We start from the raw sequence: 26401 nt of genomic DNA, 5'->3' as shown, positions 1-26401 counted from the left end.
TACTCTGTTCTCAGGACAGCGTGCTACTCTACACAGGCAGCCCATATAGCTTAGGTGTACTCTGTTCTCAGGACAGCGTGCTACTCTACACAGGCAGCCCATATAGCTTAGGTGTACTGTGTGCTCAGGACAGCGTGCTACTCTACACAGGCAGCCTATATAGCTTAGGTGTACTCTGTTCTCAGGACAGCGTGCTACTCTACACAGGCAGCCCATATAGCTTAGGTGTACTGTGTGCTCAGGACAGCGTGCTACTCTACACAGGCAGCCTAGATAGCTTAGGTGTACTCTGTTCTCAGGACAGCGTGCTACTCTACACAGGCAGCCCATATAGCTTAGGTGTACTCTGTTCTCAGGACAGCGTGCTACTCTACACAGGCAGCCCATATAGCTTAGGTGTACTCTGTTCTCAGGACAGCGTGCTACTCTACACAGGCAGCCCATATAGCTTAGGTGTACTCTGTTCTCAGGACAGCGTGCTACTCTACACAGGCAGCCCATATAGCTTAGGTGTACTGTGTTCTCAGGACAGCGTGCTACTCTACACAGGCAGCCCATATAGCTTAGGTGTACTCTGTGCTCAGGACAGCGTGCTACTCTACACAGGCAGCCTAGATGGCTTAGGTGTACTGTGTGCTCAGGACAGCGTGCTACTCTACACAGGCAGCCTAGATAGCTTAGGTGTACTCTGTTCTCAGGACAGCGTGCTACTCTACACAGGCAGCCCATATAGCTTAGGTGTACTCTGTTCTCAGGACAGCGTGCTACTCTACACAGGCAGCCCATATAGCTTAGGTGTACTCTGTTCTCAGGACAGCGTGCTACTCTACACAGGCAGCCCATATAGCTTAGGTGTACTGTGTGCTCAGGACAGCGTGCTACTCTACACAGGCAGCCCATATAGCTTAGGTGTACTCTGTTCTCAGGACAGCGTGCTACTCTACACAGGCAGCCCATATAGCTTAGGTGTACTGTGTGCTCAGGACAGCGTGCTACTCTACACAGGCAGCCTAGATAGCTTAGGTGTACTGTGTGCTCAGGACAGCGTGCTACTCTACACAGGCAGCCCATATAGCTTAGGTGTACTGTGTGCTCAGGACAGCGTGCTACTCTACACAGGCAGCCCATATAGCTTAGGTGTACTCTGTTCTCAGGACAGCGTGCTACTCTACACAGGCAGCCCATATAGCTTAGGTGTACTCTGTTCTCAGGACAGCGTGCTACTCTACACAGGCAGCCCATATAGCTTAGGTGTACTCTGTTCTCAGGACAGCGTGCTACTCTACACAGGCAGCCCATATAGCTTAGGTGTACTCTGTTCTCAGGACAGCGTGCTACTCTACACAGGCAGCCTAGATAGCTTAGGTGTACTGTGTGCTCAGGACAGCGTGCTACTCTACACAGGCAGCCTAGATAGCTTAGGTGTACTCTGTTCTCAGGACAGCGTGCTACTCTACACAGGCAGCCCATATAGCTTAGGTGTACTCTGTTCTCAGGACAGCGTGCTACTCTACACAGGCAGCCCATATAGCTTAGGTGTACTCTGTTCTCAGGACAGCGTGCTACTCTACACAGGCAGCCTAGATAGCTTAGGTGTACTGTGTGCTCAGGACAGCGTGCTACTCTACACAGGCAGCCTAGATGGCTTAGGTGTACTGTGTGCTCAGGACAGCGTGCTACTCTACACAGGCAGCCTAGATAGCTTAGGTGTATTGTGTGCTCAGGACAGCGTGCTTGAACCTTAAATTGATAAAAACACAAAACAATATATAATAACGTGTTTCACATTTTATTTCATTCGACATTTTACCGTCTAATTCAGCACGTAAAAAAGACACAATGGGCAGATCTCTCGGTTTCTGTTAAGGTTGTCGAACTCTACAAATGGTGGAAGCGACGATTGACTTGAAACGTTAGTAAAGCTGTTGAACTTCTTTTTTTCATGTTTTTTTCTAGGTTTTCTTTTTCCTTTTTTTTTTTTTTTATTACTATTAAAAATAATTTGGTCTAGTTTTTTTTCTAGTTTATTTTTCTAGTTTTTATTATTATTATTATTATTTTATGTCTGGTCGAGTTTCTGTAACTTATAGTTATTGCCTGATTTTACAAGTCTAATTTCCTGAATCATTTAAAAAAGTTCGTCATTCGGCGAAATAATTGTTAAAAAAGAGAGTGCTGAACAAAGTATGCATTTTCGAGTTGCGGGGTACGGGACGTAGTCCATTGGTAAAGCGCTTGTTTAATGCGCGGTCGGTTTGGGATCTATCCCCGTCGGTGGACCCATTGGTTTATTTCTCGATCCAGCCAGTGCACCACGACTGGTATATCCGAGAACGTGGTATGTGTTATACTGCCTGTGGGATGGTGCACATAAAAGATCCCTTGCTACAAATGGAAAAATGTAGCGGGTTTTCTCTCAAAAACTCTATGTCAAAATTACTAAATGTTTGACATCCAATAGCGGATGATTAATAAATCAATGTGCTCTAGTGGTGTCGTTAAACAAAACAAACTTTTAACTTTCGAGTTGCGAGAGGAAACTGAGCGACTGAAGATTTTTATTTTGTTTTGTTTTATTTAACGACACCACTAGAGCTCATTGATATATTAATCATCAGCTATTGGATATCAAACATTTTGTAATTCTGACTTGTAGTCCACAGAGGAAACCGGCTACATTTTCTTAACGCAGCAAGGGATTTTTTATATGCATTTTCCCACAGACAGAAAAGCTCATACCACGGCCTTTGACAAGTGTTGCACTGGTTGGGACGAGAAAAATCCAATCACTTGTACGTATCCACTGAAGGGGTTCGATCCTGCGACGCAAGCACCCCAAGCGAGCGCTCAAGCGACTGAGCTAAATCCCGTCCACAGAGTAACGGAAGAGTGCAGACTATACGGAGTTGATTGTTAATCCACTAAGGGGCGGGACGTTGTTCAGTGGTAAAGCGCTCGCTTGATGCGCGGTCGGTTTCGGATCGATGCCCGTCGGTGGGACCATTGGGCTATTTCTCGTTCCAGCCAGTGCACTTCGACTGGTATATCACAAATCGTGTGGTATGTGCTATCCTGTCTGTGGGAAAGTGCATATAAAAGATCCCTTTCTGCATTAATGACTACGTGTTAGAATCACCAAATGTTGGACATCCAATAGCCGATGATTAATTAATCAATGTGTTCTAGTGGTGTGGTTCAACAACAGAAACTTTACACAAACTTTAATCTCGTTAAAATTGTATTCGAAAAAACAACATGGAATGGTCTATCTATTATATACATCTTTCCTAATTTTTGACAATATATTTTGCTTTTTGTTAATTATATGCTATCGAAAACACATAACGTCATGATATAGATCTCTGTGTTCCGGTAGAAATCGTTATCAACATTTACTTGACCACGGACGTTTAAAAAGAAATATGAATAAAAATTACCATTATTTAATTATTAAATTAATAATACTGCTGTGAAAACATACCTGATAAACCGATCGTCTAAAAAACAATAAAAATAAAACTTCAATCGAACGCGAAGTAAAATTTTATCTTACATTCAATGACAGGATAATGTGTCACCATTATTTGGCTTCGTAACCAGTCTTCGACGCCATATAACCGTAAATAAAATGTTTTGAGTACATCGTTAAATAAATCTTTTCCTTCCTTCGTACCCAGTCAGGTTTAGATATTTTACCGACATGACATTTCGCATACATATTTATAGGTACTGTTATTTAAAGTAATTATTTTATTTTTCAAATACGACCTATTGAACTGGTAATCATAAAAGTAAAAACGATGAAGCGACACTTACCTCAATAATCAGATCACAAAAGCTACAAGGGAAATAATTGAATCATGAACTTGTTCACGAAAATAGAAATATGATTTCTATATTTTCACTGCAACTAAATACAGTGAATAATATGACTTTTCACTGAATATCACTTTTATGGTTTCTGAAGATTTATATATTTCATTGTAGGCTAGCTAAAATACAGTGAAAATACGACTTTTCACTGAATATCACTATTATAATAATGAAGCACAAAGAGAATAAAGGTAAAACTACACGTACTGTAGTATCTAAAACTAGTCTGGGTGGCAGTTCTCTTTGTAGCGATGCAGGAGGGATAAATTAAACTTTGTGGCGATGCAAGAGGGGATATTGTAAATACTACAGTAGAAGGCTACTAATAAAATAAATAAAGAAAAATAAATCTGGAAAAAAAAAACATTTTCCAAAATATACGATGTACTTAGTTATCATATTACAAAATATTTAAAAAAACGTACTTGTTTATTGCAGTAATATTTGGACGGTTATGTCATCATGTAAGTGTTGGTGACAAGACTTTAATCTGATCTGTTCTTATTTCCTGTAAATCGCTATAAACTTAAAACAATACCGACAACGACAATCAACTAATTGACCTTGGAAATAAGCCCTGTAGTAATGGCAAATGTCATTGTTATTTTTAAGTGCGCGCATGCGCTCACTTTAGTGTGAGTTAAAACTACAAAATAGAATTTGATTTGTTCCAGAATAATGTAAGCTAATTAAATATGACTCCTTTTTCATAATAACATTGAATAACAATTGTTAAATAGTAGCACCACTAGATAATTATGGCGTATTTTGTCCATTCCATAAGCCGACGACTTCCAGATTTAAAAAATGCATGCAGTGTCTGCAATACATTTCGAGTTCTATTTATAGAAAGAGTCTGGCGCTGTCAAAATATAGAACATGTTCTATGTCTTCTGCCAAATCTGTAGTTCGCGCCAATACAGACGCGCATGTGTTTTGTCACATTCGACTCAGTTCCAGTGTCTTTCTTTTTCAACTGGTACCATACTCGCCAGACACTAAAATCGATGGTCGCCAAACGGACTACCTTTGTAAAATTCTTAGTCGCCCTTAGCCAATAAAGGTCGCCACGGGCTACCGGGCGACTGCTAATTTTCAACCCTGCATTGGGTTAGTTGTTAGTTGTTAGTGAGAGAGAGAAGAGGGTGTAGTGGTCTTACACCTACCTATTGAGTCGTTAAAACTCGCTCTGGATGGGAGCCGGTACCGGGCTGCGAATCCAGTACCTACCAACCTTATGACCAAATGCCTTAACCACGACATCACCGAGGCCGGTTTTGCGTCGCTGCTGCCACGTCACGGACATTAGCCTTGAACGAGGCGGTCTAATAACCGCGTCATGATAGTCCAACACCTGAAGCAATGTTAATTGTGAGGCAGGTACAATGTACGATTGAGGGAGGTGAAAGCTGTTTGCAGCATCTAGTGTTCATTATACACAACGGGTCGCTTGTTCCATTACTCCAAGGAGCTGTTACACAAATACGCACCTGTCGGCGAGGTGAGGCGAGGTGAGGTGAGGTCATAGGGTTTAACGTGCACATTCAGAGCAAGCTGTTGTAGCGCACGCTTGTCGTGGGCGCAGGTGTCGGCCTGGGCCGGACTCGGTGATGCAGTGGATAAGCCATCGGACTATAGGCTGGTAGGTACAGGGTTCGCAGCCCGGTACCGGCTCCAACCCAGAGAGAGTTCATAAGGGCTCAGTGGGTAGGTGTAAGACCACTATAGCCTCTTCTCTCTCACTGACAACTAATAACTAACCCTCTGTCCTAGACAGACAGCCCAGATAGCTGAGGTGTGTGTCCAGGACAGCGTGCTTGAACCTTAACTGGATATAAGCACGAAAATAAGTTGAAATGAAATGTTGTAGCGCACGCCTGTCTGTCAAAGCCGGCTCCTCCGTCCAGCACAGGAATTTTGAATGTCCCGTAGGATTAAGTAAAAAATTAAAGAATTGTGCAACTTTCATGACTTAATTTTGGCGAATAATTTGGAACGACTCATCAAAAGAGAAAATGGAGCTAGCGAGTAATTTTGATTTAGTTTACCGAAGAGTAGCTCATTTCTTCAGTAGTCTAGCTGTTAAGCTATGAACCCTAAGGCTCCCCCTCCCCCTACATCAAAGGCCTGGGTATGAACTGTCTTGTCAGTGGAAAGTGCATCTAAACAATCTTAAGCAAAGCATAGCAAACGCGGTTGACAGATGAATCTTGACGAACAAATGTAGCGGTCACAATCCATCTTTTTTGCTTTTCTCACACAAAACGTTTATTAATTCTTAGCCCACCCACAGTGGAACCAAGGAACCAAAAATATACATTTTAATTGGCAAAAAACCTCTGTGTAAATATTTTAGTAATAAAGTCATTAAACAAACAAACTTCAGCTTTTTAACTCTAAAATCCATTTCTTGAGCTTCTGTGGAGATTAAAACAAACAAAAACACACGATTCCCTTGTTCAGCGACAGCGATCGTCACTATTGTTCACGAATTATACTCAACACCGTTGAAAACGTACCAGTCAAATTTGTAGCAGTAAAAGAAGTTTGTTTTGTTTAACGACACCACTAGAGCACATTGATTAATTAATCATCGACTATTGGATGTCAAACATTTGGTAATTCTGACACGTAGTCATCCGAGGAAACCCGCTACATTTTTCTAATGCAGCAAGGGATCTTTTATATATACTTTCCCACTGACAGGGAAGCACATACCACGGCCTTTGACCAGTTGTGGTGCACTGGTTAGAACGTTAAAAAACCCATCAGTTGAACGGATTTACTGAGGTGGCTCGATCCTGCGACGCAAGCACCTCAGGCGAGCGCTCAACCGACTGAGCTAATTTCGCCCCTGGTAGCAGTAAAAAAGATTTGATAAGAAATAATAAAACATTTAACTGATTTTATATATCTGGATGTATTCTGGTGAGCAATAAACACTCCAAATAGTGTATATATGGGTTTGAGTTATTGTGTGTTTTATAGCAAGGGATGTTGCCCAGTAGTAAAGAGCTCGCCTGATGCGCGGTCAGTCTAGGGTCGATCCCCGTAGATGGGCCCATTGGGCTATTTCACGCTCCAGCCAGTGCACCACGACTAGTATATAAAAAGCCGTGGTATGTGCTATCCTGTCTGTAGGATGGTGCATATAAAAGATCCTTTGTTTATAATGGACAAATGTCTAAAACGATGTCAAAATAATCAAATGTTTGACATCCAATAGCCGATGATTAATAAATTAATGTGCTCTAGTGGTGTCGTTAAACAAAACAAACTTTTTTGTGTGCTTTATAGCAACGTCACACATGCGATAGCAATTATGAACTGAAAATTGGGTGATGCATTTTCAATGAAGTTCAGTATATTTGACTGGTCGCCAATGAGTTCATTTGGTTAAACGTGAAGCGCACAAACCAGTCTAGCAAATGTTTTTCTGTGCGGTCTGGCTGAAAAAAATCCATGCAGCCGTTTTTCACTTCTAAATAGCAAAACTGTTTTTACTGTTTTCTGAAGTGGTCATTCGGTTTAAAGTGTAGCGGTTAAGAAAAAAATTAAGTCTTCAAGAATTAGCGACAAACGACTGGTTGAATTAGCCTCTGGCATACGTTCAGTCAGCCAGTTTTCGTCGACCGTTTGCAAGCTGTTTTGTCTGGTCACTCGCTTTAATGCGTAGCTTGATAATCAGGCTTCCAAGCGTTAGCGATAAACGGCTGGCTAAACTTTTAGAACCAAACATTGTACTTAGAGGACCATGCTGCTTTAGTAGCACTAAACCACATAACTTCCGGCTGGGTCGAAGTTGGAGGTGCACCGAACTTTTGATAGAGAAGATAACACCAAAAGTTCTGTGATTAGTGATAAATATGTTTGCTGGTTGTAAAAAAAAATTAGTTTCATCTGGGCTACAAATGTATGCAATTGTATTTCATCTAGTACCACTGTGTCAAGTAGGACTGTGCTTGAAACATGTATGGGGTACCTGCCAAAAAAAAAAAAGTACTAACATGTGCGAAACAAGGGGTGTTGTAAAAACATCTGGTTATACCAGAAATGAGCCATGAAAGGTACCATTTTCTTCAGTTGATACTTTGATGTAGGGGTTGTAGTACTGTCATTTATGGGTCATAGTTTGGTTGATATATTGTATATAGTGTTGTTAAACACAAACGTTAACATGGTCGCCTATGGGTTTTATTTGGTACGGTACTACCTTTAAGCAACATAAGGAAGTTCTATAAATACAAATAACGTTCAATTCGTTCTCATGACATGATTGGGAAATGTTATAATTTTCATGACAATGTAATGTCTCTCCAAGAATTTAACGAGCGAGACATCGTCATTTCGGAACCGCCAATTTGTAATATTTTGGTACGACATAAATCAATAAATGCTACCCATTATTTTCCGGTCGAGCACTTATGAGAGGGCCGCACTTAAAGCGGTTTGGTCCGAAAACGGGGAACCAAACAAAAGCACTTTCATTCTGAGACGTCGCTTGCGGCCATTACTTAAGGGCAATCGAGGTCTGGGACTGGGAGGAACTGAAATCGGACAAATTAGGAACCAGGTGAAGGGAGAAACGTCCGAGTGTGTAATTGTTGCTTGTTACACTGCGCGACACGGTAAACATCACTTACGAGTATATAGCAGATTACTTTCTTCCGAGTCCGTGCTAAGACTGCTGTCTGCCCACACAGTATTGTAGACGGGTTGAATTAAATATTACAAATACGATGCTTATAGTTGATACATAAATAGAAATGAAAATGTAGCTGTAATTATAGGCGGGTGGGGGGGGGGGGGGGGGGGAGGAATAAGACGCAATGGACAAAAATCACGAGTATGGGAATATACGATATGTACACACGTAGGCACGCACGCATACACACACACACGCACGCACGCACAAACACAATATCAATGGATGGATGGATGGATGAGTGAGTGAGCGAGTGAATGAATGCATTGAATGAATCAACTACGAACCCGTTTCGTACAAAACGAGCCCAGACAGCACCCCATCCAATAGCCGATGATTAATAAATCAGTGTGCCCTAGTGGTGTCGTTAAACCAAACAAACTGTATACAGACTTCAGCCTCAACATAATAGTATCAAGAGTTGATTGAACCACAACCTGGATTACTTTCATGAATTGTATGCACAGTGTGGTCGCCGCTGGATAAAAAGAAAGCTTATTCTTATTCTTAAAAGACATGTGGCTGCAGTACTTAGCGGAGTCTCTCAGAAATGGGTAATATTACGTATACCTCTGTTGACCACTCTAGTGTCGGTTATGTACCAAACTATAGTTTTGTACGTGTTAATAATTTTAAAAAACAAAAACAAAACAAAACAAAAACCATTATGCCGCGAAAATTAAAAACCGCGAACTGCCTGCATTTTTGATATCGCGAAAATTTACTGCCACGAATAATACCCGTTTTACAGTATTCTATAAGTTCCGCTCTTCTCTCATGTTTTCCCAATGGAATACTATCAATGTTCTAATCTTAAGTGCTCTTAACGTCTTGACTGTATTAGGCTTCTCCGATACGATGCTCATGTTATGCTTGCTTGTACCCAGGAGATACGTGTGATGTAATTACATATGACGTGCGTCGTAATATTATTGATGGAATTCATCCCGCGAGTCCCAAACGACAGTCACAACGAATGTGCACTTGTCCGGAACATAATTCCTGTTTGTTCATGTAAATACAGTGACGCCAACGTTAATCAGACACGACACCTAGATCGAATATATCTCTGACATTTCAGTTTAGTCCCCTGTGGCCTATCCCCCCCCCCCCCCCCCCCCCAAATGCAGACAGTTATATATACCTTTTTCTTTCTTTTTCTTTTTCTTCTTTTTTTTCATAATTTTTTTCGTTGGAGAATCCGAAAAATCCTTATGTAACATTTGTTGCTTTCGGTCATATGTCATTGGTGTGTCTCCCCCCCCCCCCCCCCCCCCCCCAATTAATTTTCTGAATCCGCTACCGGTCCAACCGAAGGAGACCATAGGTTTCATGTCTGCTCTTCTGTCTGTTTGTCCACCCGTCTGTCTGTTCATCCGTCTGTCCCACATATAGTTTTCCGGATGTTTTTTCTTCTTCTTCAGAATCCCTTGAGATGTTGAGCTGAAATTTTGTGTATAGCTTTATCGAATACTGTTACAGATCAAGTTTGACTTTCTGTGTGATTTATCCATTTGTAAGTTATAGCCCTTGAACTTAGGAAATATGAAACTGTGGTTTCCGTGTATAGTTTTATAATATACTGTGATATATCACGTTTGACTTTCATAGTGATTTACCCATTTTAACAGAGTTATGGCCCTTGAACTTAGGATATATACAAATTTGTTTTCCGGACTATTTAATTTTGCAATATCTCAAATACTAAGCTGAAATTCTGTATTTATATAGAGGATTCGTTACGAGTATTTTTTAATATGGAAAATATCAGCCGAGACAAATACCGATTAACTAGACGAGGTTGATATTTTACATATTAAAAAACACGAGTAGCGCATTCTATTTATCCTATAACACTTCTAAAATAGCATTCTAATTACTTTTTTTTAGTAAATCACAATACTAAAGTCGCCGCCATCGATAATATGACGTCATCACGATTAGCACAGATTAGTTTGATGTCACGCATTTTAAACAAATCTTTGAAAACGTTACGTTCAGGTACACGTGTCTTGTTGGCTTGTAAGCAAATGACCCATCCATAGCAACACATTACCCAGAGACCTTGCATATTTCCATACCATTATTAACCGGGTTAATAAATAGAGGATATTATATGAGTGTCCATGACAGACGATGTTTACGACACGAGTGCCTAAATTATCATATTTCCCTCGCTCTCGCTCGGGAAATGCGATAATTTAGGCACGAGTGTCGTAAACATTGTCTGTCATGGGCACGAATGTAATATTCTGTTTATTACCGTAGAATTGTCTTGCTAAATGAACATTTCAGTCATTGTTTACAAACTAACGTTTCCTTAACGGCGGAGTAATGTTTGTTCATTGTCTTGAAAACCAAATCATAACCTGTTCTAAAGTTACGTGATATTTATACGCCCATAAGTAAAGAGTACACATGTATCAACAGCTGTAAATTGTAAAGCATGTGTATACTAAAAAGCAAACAAATACACAGTAATTGAAATAATTAGTTTTGAATTTGAATGACGTCAGTATTCCAGTGACGTCACTTTGCATCTCCTTACAATAACTATAAATTGGGTACATGACGTTTCCGTTTTAAGAATGCTGGAAAAATTCCAGTGCAAAATTGTTATTGAAATTTTTTAAATTTTTTTTTTGAACATTATTAACGCACCTGAATGTGTTTGAAGGAAATCTTGTGATTAAAACATTGTACCTTTTACTAAATATGGCTTTCAAGTGAAATGTGATATGCTACATTTATTATGTACGAAGCCAAAACAAGGGTGCGAAAAGTGACTCGACGACCTTAGTATAGATTTCTAACAGTTGTGAACGTTATATTCATAATTAAGTGTTTGATGTGTCACAACTACATCGTAATATAATACAAGTTATCATGATAATTTAGGCACTCGTGTCGTAAACATCGTCTGTCATGGACACTCATATAATATCCTTTATTTATCACATGGGTTTATGACATGGATATCATGGGTAAGTTATAGGATAAATAGCTTTATCATGTACTGTTACAGATCAAGTTTGACTTTCATGGCAATTTACCCATTTTTCACAGAGTCATGGCCCTTGAATTTTAAGAGATACGAAAACCTGTAGGGCGTGGTAGGCGACATGTATCACTTTTCCACTCCTCTCAGAACGATTGCTGCTACTTAAAGGGACTGTCCTCAATTTACCGCAATTGTTAAGATTTCAATTAAGAAATGCACAACTAACAGAGGCGTTTTAGTAACTGTAACTATCTATTAGATATCCGAAGTTTGAGTTTTCGAAGTCCGTTATTGCCAGTTTGTGTAGTAATGCGGGCGGCGTCGGTGGGCCTATCGGGCTATTTCTTGTTCCAGCCAGTGCACCACAACTGGTATATCAAAGACAGTGGTATGTGCTATCCTGTCTGTAGGAAAGTGCATATAAAAGATCCCTTGCTGCATTAGAAAAAAACGTAGCGGGTTTCCTCTTATGACTATGTGTCAGAATTACCAAATGTTTGACATCCAATAACTGATGATTAATTAATCAATGTGCTCTAGTGGTGTCATTAAACAAAATAAACTTAAAATGTGGGCGGGACCGTCGCTTCAATTTAAGATATTGACGTTTTTGAGAGATCGAAGTTTGAGTTATCAAAGTTTGACTGTATTTTTCGGCATAAAATATCAGTGGATCTACATGCATGTTAAATGAGTTTCTGATCGTATTCGTGGGAAATCAAATCGAGTTTGGGCTGTTTACAAACACATTATGGGAGAAGTTTGTTTTGTTTAACGACACCACTAGAGCACATCGATTTATTAATCATCGACTATTGGATGTCAAACATATGGTCATGTTTGACAAAGTCATAGAGAGAAAACCATCCCACAGACAGAATATGATAGACCAGTCGTGGTGCACTGGCTGGAACGAGAGATAGAGCAATACAATATTCTAGTCGGACACATCTCACTCAGGACAGTCTCTTTAAGTGGCGGGACGTAGCCCAGTGGTAAAGGGCTCACTTGATGTGCGGTCAGTCAAGGATCGATCGCCGTCGGTGGGCCCATTGGGCTATTTCTCATTCCAGCCAGTGCACCACAACTGGCCGTGGTATGTGCTATCCTATGGTGCATATAAAAGATTTCTTGCTACTAATGGACACATTTAGCTGGTTTACTCTCTAAGACTAAATAGCCAATGATTAATAAATCAATGTGCTCCAGTGGTGTCGTTAAACAAAACTAACTTTAACTTTAATTCTTGCTTTAAGTAAGCGCACAAATATTCGCTTTCATTATTTAAGTTATTTCCGTGTATACATCAAGGGCGTAGGGTGGTTGGGTTCGAACGATCCTTACCCTCCTATCCCGCTGAGACGAATTTTTGTTTTTTTTACAGAGCAATTTTAGGCTTTTCATATAGGTGTCCCGGCAAACAGTGGACAAAAGGGTTGACTAGGTTCCTGTTCACCCCCACCCCCACCACCCCCTCCCAAGTTCAGACCACGCTACGCACCTGCTTATATCCAGTTAAGGTTGAAGCATGCTTCCACGTGAATATACGCAGCTATCCAGTGTCCAGGGCAGCCGGTTGATACTTAGCGAGAGAACAAAAGATAACAGTTCTCGGTCCCGTTCCACGAAACGATCTTAGTCCTAAGATCACCTTACCTGCACAACTAACATATGCACTTAAGGTGATCTTAGCGCTAAGATCGCTTTGTGGAACGGGGCCCTGGACCCAATTTCACTAAACATCGTAAGCGTAGTTTTGCACGTAAACGTAAATCTACGATGTTTAGTGAAATAGGCTCCTGGGCCCCGTTCCACGAAGCGATCTTAGCCCTAAGATTACCGTAAGCGCATAGCTACCCTATGCACTTAAGTTGATCTTAGAGCTAAGATCACTTTGTGGAACGGGGCCCTGTTCTATAACCAGAGGCGGATCCAGAAAATATTTCGGTGAGGCACTAAGGGAAAAAGTACACATGCACCAATTCTTGAAAATGGCAACCAAACCAAACGTTTCAAAGGAGCACTGGGATATATTTAGGGGGACTGGTATCCTCCTTGGGTCCGCCTCTGGTAATCATTTTCTTTTGCAAGCATTACTTTGTGAGAACACGTTTTGTACTAAATGTCGAGAGAATTACTCAGTAACTGGTATGCAAACACAAAATCAATAGGGTAAAAATACAAATCTGGGTAGTGTAAATACCTCAAAGGTAAAGCTAATTGCATGCATCAAAGGGAAGATTAAGACTTATTTGCAGACGTAGAATGATAATTATAATCTGCTGCATAAACAGAAGCAGGACACTGAACGGTGGTGTTCTTTCGTGCACACCAGTTAGTTAGGAAAAGAAAACAATATTTGAGCACATTTTAAACGACTGTCGATATGCAGTGATAGATAAAAAGACAGGCAGACAGATAAGTAGATATGTAGGTAGGTAAGTAGGTAGGTAGGTAGGTAGGTAGGTAGAGAGAGAGAGAGAGAGAGAGAGAGAGAGAGAGAGAGAGAGAGAGAGAGAGAGAGAGAGAGAGAGAGAGAGAGAGAGAGAGAGAGCTACACTTACCTAATATAACAAGACATTTACGCGGCATTGGACAGGATGGTAAAAAGGGCTTGTTCGAGGTTTAGCGAAATTTGTTTTACAGTGGTGTGTTTTGCGCTTTAGCTCGGAAGTGGATTATAACGGTGTGGTCACCCTTAAGTAACTTGTGCTTGTTTCTATCACTGTTATATCTATTTTCGTTCAAAACGTGCGCACGATGGACACAGGGGACATCCATTATGAACACCCACGACATTAGCGGTATAAGTAAAATTGCGTTTTGACAGTCCATCAGTCTTAATACTCTTGACCTAGACTTGTGACATTAATTATGCATGATTCGGGGATAGAGTTGTTAATAATTACATTATTTACAATATGCGAACAGCTGTTGTTTCTCCATTGAAATATAATAGAAGTCCGTTTTGTCGTGGTTGCCAAACCGTTAGCGATCTCCCTGACAGCAGCACGGAATACCTGCGAGTGGCAGTCCTCACGCAGACAGCATGACTTGGTGTATGCAAACTCAGTATAGGCTAACTGAGTGTAGGCAAAGTAGGTTGTAGGCAAACCGAGTGTAGGCAAAGTGGGTTTTAGGCAAACTGGGTTCTAGGCAAACTGAGTATAGGCAAAGTGGTTTCTAGGCAAACTGAATGTAGGCAAAGTGGCTGTAGGCAAACTGAGTGTAGGCAAATTGAGTGTAGGCAAACCGATTGTAGGCAAACTGGTTTGTAGGCAAACTGAGTGTAGGCAAAGTGGCTGTAGGCAAACTGAGTGTAGACAAACTGAGTGTAGACAAACTGGTTGTAAGCAAACTGGGTTGTAGGCAAATTGAGTGTAGGCAAACTGGTTGTAGGCAAACAGAGTGTAGGCAAACTGGGTATAGGCAAACTGGGTTGTAGGCAAACTGAGTGTAGGCAAACTGAGTGTAGGCAAACTGGTTGTAGGTAAACTGAGTGTAGGCAAACTGGTTGTAGGCAAACTGAGTGTATGCGACATGGGTGTAGGCAAACTGAGTGTAGGAAAAGTTGGTTGTAGGCAAACTGGTTGTAGGCAAACCGAGTGTATGCAACCTGGGTGTAGGCAAACTGAGTGTAGACAAAGTTGGTTGTAGGCAAACTGAGTGTAGGCAAAGTGGGTTGTAGGCAAACTGAGTGTAGGCAAACTGTACGTAGGCAAAATGGGTTGTAGGCAAACTGAGTGTAGGCAAACTGAGTGTAGGCAAAATGGGTTGTAGGCATACTAAGTGTAGGCAAAATGGGTTGTAGGCAAACTGAGTGTAGGCGAACTGGTTGTAGGCAAACTGAGTGTAGGCAAACTGGGTTGTAGGCAAACTGAGTGTAGGCGAACTGGTTGTAGGCAAACTGAGTGTAGGCAAACTGGTTGTAGGCAAACTGAGTGTAGGCAAACTGAGTGTTGTCAAACTGAGCGTAGGCAAAATGTGTTGTAGGCAAACTGAGTGTAGGCAAACTGGTTGTAGGCAAAGTGGTTTGTAGGCAAAATGGGTTGTAGGCAAAATGGGTTGTAGACAAACTGAGTGTAGGTAAAATAGGTTGTAGGCAAAATGGGTTGTCGGCAAACTAAGTGTAGGCAAACCGAGTGTAGGGAAACTAAGTGTAGGCGAACTGGTTGTAGGCAAACTGAGTGTAGGCAAACTGGTTGTAGGCAAACTGGTTGTAGGCAAAGTGGTTTCTAGGCAAAATGGGTTGTAGGCAAAATGGGTTGTAGACAAACTGAGTGTAGGTAAAATGGGTTGTAGGCAAACTGTTTATAGACAAAATGGGAGGACACTGAACGACTTATTATCCTGGAGAGTCGCAGTTGTCTTATAGACAAAGCAAAGAAAGAAAAGAAAGGAATGTTTTGTTTAACGACGCATTCGACATATTGTAATTACGGTTATATGGCGTCGAACACATGGTTTAGGACCACAGAGAAAATAATTATCTCTAATTATCATAACTAGAGAAAAATCCGCTACCGCTACCCCATAGGCTACTCTTTTCGATTAGCAGAATGGGACCTTTTATAAGCATCATCGTAAACAGGACGGTACATACCATGGTCTTTGTTACACCAGTTGCGGAGCACTGGCTGGACCCGCTTATGGAATGATATAGACATAGCAAATCACGGGTTCAGTCATAACTTTGTCAGAACGTCCCTTTTACTTTGTCTTGTATAAAGATACGATTTTGATTGAGATAACTGTTCTGTATTTCAGATTTATTTACTATGATGTCATACGCTATACTCACGCATGCGTCAATACAAAAACGCCTGCCCATGCACATATATGTACGTGCGCGCGTTCACAGCGACAAATATAGCTAATACAATTTAATGTTCAACTGCAAAATCAAAGACGCACGGACCACGTTATTTTTAATATATACTGTGTGAACCTTTGGCAAATGGTGTCAAGGGCGAAGTTCATTAAAACAGGTTCTATATAACCAGCAAAGACAACATCTGTTAGACTCTCTAAACAGTTTGGTATTTTTCAGTGTGTAGTGTACTAAATGGTATACCAACGTTAAATGATGACACCAACAAACAAATATTTCATTGTGTTCAGAAATACATTATAAAAACAAAACGATTAAAAAAATTAAAAAATTGATTAAATAACTTTTAGCTGTTTTTTTACTTATTCATTAACAATTAACATAGTTGGGCTGTCTGAACAGAAGATAAACTACGTCTATTTTATTTTTCCTTATTCACGTTTATTTACATTTTGTTTCTGCTTGCTTTTCTATGTATTTACCTTGTTATGAATATAATATTATATTATATACATAGGAATGAAATATATAGATCTACGGAAACCATAAAAGTGATATTCGGTGAAAAGTCATATTTTCACTGTATTTTAGATACAGTAAAAATATACGAAACGTATTTACTTGTTGTGTAAAAGTTCATGATTAAATTATCTCCCTTTGTCTCGTTTCTGTCAGGTATGTTTGCTCAGCTGTATTATTAAATAAATGTTAATTTAATAACTAAATAAAGGTAATTTTTATTCAAATTTCTTTTAAAAAGTCTATGGTGAAGTACATTTTCTGGAAAAGTTCCATCGGACAAAAATATATCACGGTGTTACGTGTTTTCGATACGAAAAGCGAAAGATATATTAACAAAAAGCGAAAGATATTGTCAAAAATAGACCATTTCATGGGGGTTTTTCTAATACGATTTTTATGTCACTCGTTGACATAAAAATCGTATTCGCAAAAACCCATGAAATAGCCTCTATTTATTACGTCGCTAGATATTTGTATACGTACTAGGGGCAGTTAAAACGTTTGTAGAACTAGATGGCAAAGTTTAGTAGGCTACACCGTCATACATTTGAGTTTTTCAGGTAGCTTATTCTTTCATACAACTGCCTTATCAATAACATTTCTTCTTCTTTGCATTTTTACATATGATTGCTTAACAGTAGCTTATCCTCCTACAACCGCGAATTTGATCAGTTATAAATGTTTAAATATTCCAGTAATAGTTGTAGTCTCCAAGAATGTTATTATTATTATTTGTAGGGCGAAACGCAGCCCAGTTTGTAAAGCGCTCGCTTGATGCGCGGTCGGTCAGGGATCTATCTCCGTCGGTGGGCCCATTGGGTTATTTCTCCTTCCAGCCAGTACACCACGACTGATATATCAAAAGCCGTGGTATGTGCTATCCTATCTGTAGGATGGTGCATATAAAAGATCACTTGCTACTAATGGAACAGGTAGTGGGTTTCCTCTCTAAGACTATATGTCAGAATTACCAAATGTTTGACATCCAATAGCCGATGGTTAATATATCAGTGTGCTCTAGTGGTGTCGTTAAAGAAAACAAACTTGTTTGATTATTTGTAATTATGAGATGGCCTGCACATTGAATAAATTGTGCCCAATCATATTGTATATTATATACGTTTCAAACTAAAAACTAAAAAACGGATTCTGTAAAAGTAAACCAAAGGTTATACAAGTATTTATACATCAGTCCACCACACGATTTGGCAGGTACAGTAAATAACATCCATCACTTCCTGATGTTTTCAGGCTTCACTGAGCGAGATCAAATCACTTAGACTGGCTAGACTCGCCCTCCAGACCCAAAGTTAGCAGCTTCGTCTCCTCAAGATGTCACCATAGCAACACCAGACGCCTTTTAGATTATATCGGCATCGCTGGTCCAGTGGTTTAGCTATTCAACTTTAGACACCCAGATGTAGTTAAAAGTACAGATAAAATTTGCGAACATGTTTTATTATGTCGCCTAAGATTTGCATACGTATGAGAGGCAGTGAAAATGTTCGTAGAACGAAATAGCAAAGTTTAGTAAACTTATCATATTATTATTGTTTGCATTTTTCTAACAACTTAACTTACAGGTTCGTTCATACAACTGCCCTATCTATAGCATGACTCTTGTGTGTACACTACTAGCTGTATATTTACATAAAGTTAAAGTTAACGTTTGTTTTTGTTTAACGACACCACTAGAGCACTTTGAAAATTTACATGTGGCTGCTTAAAGGTAGCCTACCCTTACAGGAACAGTGATTTCGACCAGATTGGAACACAGTTGTCATCAATTTTTTCTCCAAAGAAAGTGAATCTGCTACTGAAATTCCCAAGCATATGGTTGGTGATTATTCCTGAGTTTGGACGCCTTTCTCCGTGGTACACGTTTTGAAGATGATCAAAGTCTGAAGGTTGCAAAAAACAAATGGTGGTTGGCGGGCTGGCCAGAAGATTTCGGGTGTGTGTGTGGGGGGGGGGGGGGGGGGGGGGGTGGGTGGGGGGGGGGGGGGGGGGGGGGGGGGGGGGGGGGGGGGGGGGGGGGGGGGGGGGGGGGGGGTTTTGGGTGGTGTGGGTGGGAGGGAGTTTGGGTGTTGGCATCAGTAGCTTGAAGAATAATTGGGCTAGAAACGCATTATGGTGAAGGATGATTATATTGAAAAGTAATGTAGAAAGATTTGGTCTGTTATCTTTTTAACTGCCCATCGTATAACGGAACTGCTACGTTTACCGTGTGAATTAATTTTTGTTGTAAACACGTAAATAGTTGATAGTTTCTTTTTAAATATATGTATATATTAATTTTAGCAACAACTCCAGTGGTAAAGCGCTCGCTTGATGCGCGGTTGGTTTGGGATCGATCCCCGTCGGTGGGCCCATTGGGTTATTTCTCGTTCCAACCAGTGCACCACGACTGGTGTATCAAAGGCTGTGGTATGTGCTATCCTGTCTGTGGAATGGTGCATATAAAATATCCCTTGTTGCATTAGGAAAAATGTTGCGGGTTTCCTCTGATGACTATGTGTCAGAATGAACAAATGTTTGACAACCAATAGCCGCTGATTAATTAATCACTTAGCTCCAGTGGTGTCGTTAAACAAAAGCAAACAAACTCAAAACTCTACATGACTGGCTTGTAGACTTTGATATATCATTGTCTTATTTGTATTGCTGTATAGAGCATAACTGGTTACTGTATAGAGAATAACTGGTTACTGTATAGAGAATAACTGGTTACTGTCTTTGGATAGATCAGCTCTATACTGCGATAGTCTGGTTGCAAAAACAAATTTGCGGGGAACAAAAGTAAAGGAAAATTAGTTTTAATTTTTTTCTGAATCAGTACACACCATAGTGATTCAGAAAACTCCCCCACCATGTCTGGGGCTTGGGGAATTGTTTTTACAGCACTTTGAAATTAGGGCTTCAAAACCTATCTTCGATTCCCCGATATATGGGGTAGGGATAACAAATTTATGGTTATGGTCACTTGTAATCTCTTTATGTCAATGAAAATTGGCAATAAGTTACAAAACTAATTACGCTTTACTGTTGTCTATGGAAGGATTTGAAAAAACCTAAAATATTGTTTGGTGATCAGTCCAAGTCATTCTAACTCATTAAAAGCAACTGAAACTAATTGTAATGAAGTTTTATTTATCCCTATTACAGATACTAATGAATTGATATGTAGCAAATTTCCTCTCTATGACTGTGCAACAATGACCATATATATGACCGATGATTAATAAATCAATATGTTCTAGGGGTGTCGTTAAACAAAACAAACTTATTCTGTACACGGAATATTTACAATATTTACAATGTCAGAAGTTGAAACCGTCAATGGATGTATTCATGGTGATAAACAATTACCCTGACCTTAATAAAGGAATCCATGAAATCTCAATTTACACAGAATTAATACTGGTACCTATCACAATAAAGACAATAACCTACATTTTAGCTAGGTCCTCTAGGATGACTGGTTAAGCTTTATATATATTAGACAGTGAGCCTACAGTTTACTGCGTCAGATTACCGGCAGCACCGTCTAAATAATATTGGTATATTACAGTATTAAAATATTTAAAGTCACATCAATCACATCAAGGTTATACAACAGAGCAGAAATAATATTTACCAGTCCGGACAGACAACGTTCCCCCTGGAAGCCTTCCTATGTTTCTCCCCGATATCTCTAAAACCCTAGCTATTTATTATAAATTCCCAGTATCGCCTGGGGGTACATCGCGGCACCGAATACCTACAAGTGATATTTCCACAGCGACCAAGACGACAATTTTCCTTAGAAGTCCAGACTTGATGACGCCTAGTCGCCAAAATTACGGTCGTAAAAATCGCACTCGCGGAGGTATTACGTAACTACTGGCCACATGGCCTCCGCACCTGGGCTGGGTTTGTATTAGGCACAGCTCGACCACGGTCGCGCGGAGGTATTACGTAACAAAGTGCCCACCTGGGCTTAAGTGCATATTGGAACTGCACACGGCCCTCTAACACAATTAATATCGCCACAGGCGAAAAGAAATAAGAGCATGTTCCGTCACAACCATCCTACAGATAGGATAGTACATACCACGGTCTTTGATATACCAGTCGTGGTGCACTGGCTGGAACGAGAAATAGCTCAACGGGCCAACTAACGGGGATCGATCTAGACCGACCGCGCAACAAGCGAGTCCTTTACCACTGGGCTACGCCTGGCCCCATATATATTATAGATATCTTGCTGTAGCGAAGTTCTGTAGATTCAGTGTCGAAATAATCATAATATGATAGACACAAAATAGCCTTAGTTTAACTTTAATGTACTGCAGTGTCACTAAGCAATTATTCCAATTCTTTGCTTTGCTTAATGAGATTTAAACCAGTATACGGCCATCCTCAAAACAGTTACAACCACCCCACCCCAACCCAACCCACGCCACCACACCCCACCTACCCCACCCCACCTACCCCACCCATCCACACGCACTATTTCCAAAATTCGGATCGCACCAGTATTCGCTATAACTAGACATTATGAAGTGCAAAAAAAAATCCATACATGTCTGGAAATCTTGTAAATGTGATAAAGAGAGTATTTGTGTGAGCAATACGTGTATTTACCATCGAAACTCATCTAATTACTCGGCCATATTGGATTACATTCAACTGGGTGGTCTCGCTTCCAATACACAACACACCAACAAATGAGACGGATTTGATAATCGATTTCTTACTGTGAACAGGAAGGAAAAATTTACTGTGGATATGACCCTTTTATATTGTAATGCGGTTTTGTTTTTTGGGTGGTTTTTTTATATTTATTATTTATTAATTAAGCTGATCGAGTGTGTATTTAATTTGATTATTTATATATTTCTTCTTTTTTAAATTAAATTTTTGTAATTTTATTAATTTTTATTTTTTTTATTTTAGTGTTGCAATTTGATTTTAATTTGATTTGATTTTGTTTTTATTATTTTGATTTGATTTGAATTCTCTTTTGTTATTAGCTTTTATTTTTTTATAATTCTTTTATCTTGTTTTTATAATAAATGATGTTCATCACAAGCCTAAATATTTTGTCAGTAAGATCAAACTATGGAACTATTATGCATCAAGACTACTAACATCTATCAAGCGTGCCCTCATAATATTGTTCCAGTAATCTTGTCGAGTTGACAAAGCAGTGTTTGGCACATGACGTAAATTCAAATCAGATTCGGCACATTTGGCAGCGATATCTTCTTTTTTCATTGCCCTTGATACCGATATGGCTAGGCACCCATCATCGGCGTTCTACTAAAACCCCTCACTGGGCATATAGAAACGCTCCTATTGATGACGCTCACACAATCCGCTTTTCATGTGTCCCGTTTTCTGCCTCAAAACAACTTTGCTAAGATTTGGTATCCGTAGCTCATGGGGTTGGGATTTAGCTCAGTCGGTTGAGCGCTCGGCTGCTGTGTTTGCGTCGCAGGATCGAACCACCTCGGTGGATCCATTCAACTGATGGTTTTTTTTCTCGTTCCAACCAGTACACCACAATTGGTCAAAGGCCGTGGTATGTGCTTTTCTGTGTTTGAAGTTTATGTGGGAAAGTGCATATAAAATATCCCTTGCTTTTAATGGAAAAATTTGGCAGGTTTTCTCTCTAAGATTATATGTCACAAATACCAAATGTTTGACATCCAATAGCTGATGATTAATAACTCAATGTGCTCTAGTGGTGTCGTTAAACAAAACAAACTTTAACTTTTCCTTGTTATGATGTTGCATTTGTAACCATAATGCAATTAGATGAGCGGGGTTTAGTTGAGGTTGTACGTTGGTGGAGGGAGGAAGCATTTGGTTTTCCGTTTCGTTTTGTTTGTTTGTTTCTTTTTCGTTTTGTTTAGATTTAAAAAAAAATATTTTTGTCTGGTTGTTGTTATTGTTGTTGTTTGTTTATTCATTCATTCATTCATTCATTCATTCATTCATTGACTCACTCATTTGTTAATTAATTAATTCGTATATTCATTCACTTCATTTAGTTAGTTCATTTATTTTACTTTCATTTTCGTACTTGCCTCCAGCTAAGGTTCAAGCACGCTGTCCTGTGTACACACCTCATCTTTCTGGGTTGTCCTTACAAGACAGTGCGTTAACGGCCAGTTGTTGGTGGTTAGTGAGAGAGACGTCACTCTGCGTAGGGGCCGTTACCGAGATCCGAACCCAGTACCTTAACCACTGTATAACCAAAAAAGGTACATCTGACCCTATAATGAAAGTTTAAGGGCTTTTTAACGACACCACTAGAGCACACTAAGTCATGTATCATTGGCTATTGAATGTAATTCTGAAACGTAGTCTTCGGAAGAAACCCATTACATTTTCCCAGTAGCAGTAACAGGTCTTTTACAGGGGCGTAGGCTGGGGGGGGGGGGATTCGGACGACCCCCCCCCCCCCCCCCGCTGAAGCAAATGGTCCACTTTCAGAGCTAAAACATACAGCTTTATACATATGGAGTTTCTAGTGGTGCAAAACAAAATAGAAAAAGGGTCCACTTGGTTCATATTCGACCACCCCCCCACCCCCCAGGTCCAGATCACGCTACGCCTCTGTTTTATAAGCACTTTCTCACAGATGGGATAGCACATACCACGCATTTTAATACCAGTCGTGGAGCACTGGACATGGCATGCGCTATTTTTATAATTCACGGATGTTCCATGTGCAATGATATCAATATTACCTTTCCCGCCAATTATTATTTATGACTACATAATTCCAGATTTGTGTGATAAACACACACACAATCACACTCACACACACACACACACACACAGAGACATTCACACACAGACATTCACACTCACACACACACACACACAGACATTCACACTCACACACAGACATTCACACTCACACACAGGCATTCACACACACACACACACACACACATTCGCACACACACACACACACAGACATTCACACTCACACACACACACACACAGCCATTCACACTCACACACACACACACACACACACACAGCCATTCACACTCACACACAGACATTCACACTCACACACACACATATACACACATACACACACACACATACAAACACACACACACACACACACACACATATATACATACACACATACACACACATATACATACACACACACACACACACACACACATTCACACTCACACACACATATATACATACACACACACACACACATTCACACACACATATATACATACACACACACACACTCACACACACATATATACATACACACACACACACACACACACATTCACACTCACACACACATATATATATACACACACACACACACACACATTCACACACACATATATACATACACACACTCACACACACATATATACATACACACACACACATTCACACTCACACACACATATATACATACACACACACACACACACATTCACACACACATATATACATACACACACACACACTCACACACACATATATACATACACACACACACACACATTCACACTCACACACACATATATACATACACACACACACACACACACACATTCACACACACATATATACATACACACACACACACACACACACACACACACACACACACACACACACACATATATATATATATATATATATATATATATATATATATATATATATATATATATATATACACACACAGGGTCGGAGTGTACAACCACGTACCTGATGTCCACAGAGGACAATATTGTTGGATTAACATATTATTGAAGAGTCGCAGAACTGAAGCTTATTGAAGTCCAGTTATCTACCTGTCGTTTGAAGTGCCGCAGAGCTGAACTGAGGGAACCGTCCTATCAGCCGAATGAATCTACATGATGATATCATTGAACATTTATATAGAGAACATATAAAGTGAGTGTCGTAGTTTGAGCAGTGGTCATTGGGTGGACCCATTGGGCTATTTCTCGTTCCAGCCAGTGTTCCACATCTGGTGTAACAAATGCCGTGGTATGTATTATCATGTCTGTAGGATGGTGCAATATAAAAGATCCCTCGCTGCTAATCGAAAAAGAGTAGCCCATAAAGTGCCGACAGCGGGTTTTCTCCATTAATATCTGTGTGGTCCTTAACCATATGTCTGACGCCATATAACCGTAAATGAAATGTGTTGAGTGCGTCGTTAAATAAAACATTTCCTTCTTCTTTTTTGTGTTCTAAAAGTGGAAGTATCAGGGCACCAATGTGAGTAAAGAGAGTTACACGACGCCGTATCTGTGACTCTAGGACATCAGCAATTTGCAATTAACTACGTTTCTGATTCGTTTTGTCACTTATGCACCAAAGAAACCAATTTAAATGCCCATAGGATATTAAAAATAGACCCTTCCCCCTAAGGCGCACTGGCAAACAAGGTTTTAATAACCGAAGTGGCATGTAAAACGAAATAGGCTCTCGACGGTTATTGACTTGAAGAAAAAAATCACTCTGTCCAAATTGATGTGTATTTTACCGCAAGGCATTTCGGTTATTTGAAATTAGAAATACATTTAGTTATTTTGGTGAAAAGGATAGAAGAGCAATAATTAACCGAGGTTTTTTTTGTGTGTGTTCTTCCTCCTTTAATGTTGTAAACTCAAGTATAGCTTAATAGTTAAGACTTTAGTTGCATCATTGTTGAATCTGGGTCATATACAAGTACATTGTTAGCCATAATGAAGATGTGATAGCGTCCCCATCTGAACTCGTTTTTAATATGCACTGGAATTTGCACTTTAACATACATACTATAATTTACTAGCTTTAAGTTGTGCAGCTCATAGGCATAACATAAACAATGATACCTAAACAATGATACATAAACAATGATATATAAACAAAACTATACACATGAGAGATTGTGTATTAGAGGATGGACGTTCAGATGAGTTGAGAACGTAAATAGGTTGCCTGTTTGAGATATATAACAAGATTACAGAGTTCTTCTTTGGTTTGAATAGATAATAATTGTACAATTGTATAAACTGATGGTTTTAACCAATAATATTTCTTAATATTACGAGATCGTAGACTGTACTGAAACGATAAATACTTCATTATGCGACGATATTTTCATATACTTACCATTTGTGACACCCAATAGCCGATGTGTATTTTTATGCTGGGGTGTCGTTAAACATTCATTCATTCATTCATTCATTATACGACAGGGGATGCTATTTTTTTCGATGGATGGTTGTTGAAACTGGAAAAAATCAAAGTTAAAGGCGAAAGTGAGAGAGAGAGAAAGAGAGAGAGAGAGAGAGAGAGAGAGAGAGAGAGAGAGAGAGAGAGAGAGAGAGAGAGAGAGAGAGAGAGAGAGAGAGAGAGAGAGAGCTACACTTACCTAATATAACAAGACATTTACGCGGCATTGGACAGGATGGTAAAAAGGGCTTGT

The sequence above is a fragment of the Gigantopelta aegis genome, chromosome 14, assembly GCF_016097555.1.
Source record: "Gigantopelta aegis isolate Gae_Host chromosome 14, Gae_host_genome, whole genome shotgun sequence".
Taxonomy (NCBI): domain Eukaryota; kingdom Metazoa; phylum Mollusca; class Gastropoda; order Neomphalida; family Peltospiridae; genus Gigantopelta; species Gigantopelta aegis.
The sequence above is the reverse complement of the archived record's forward strand: the minus strand, read 5'-3'. Positions refer to the sequence as shown.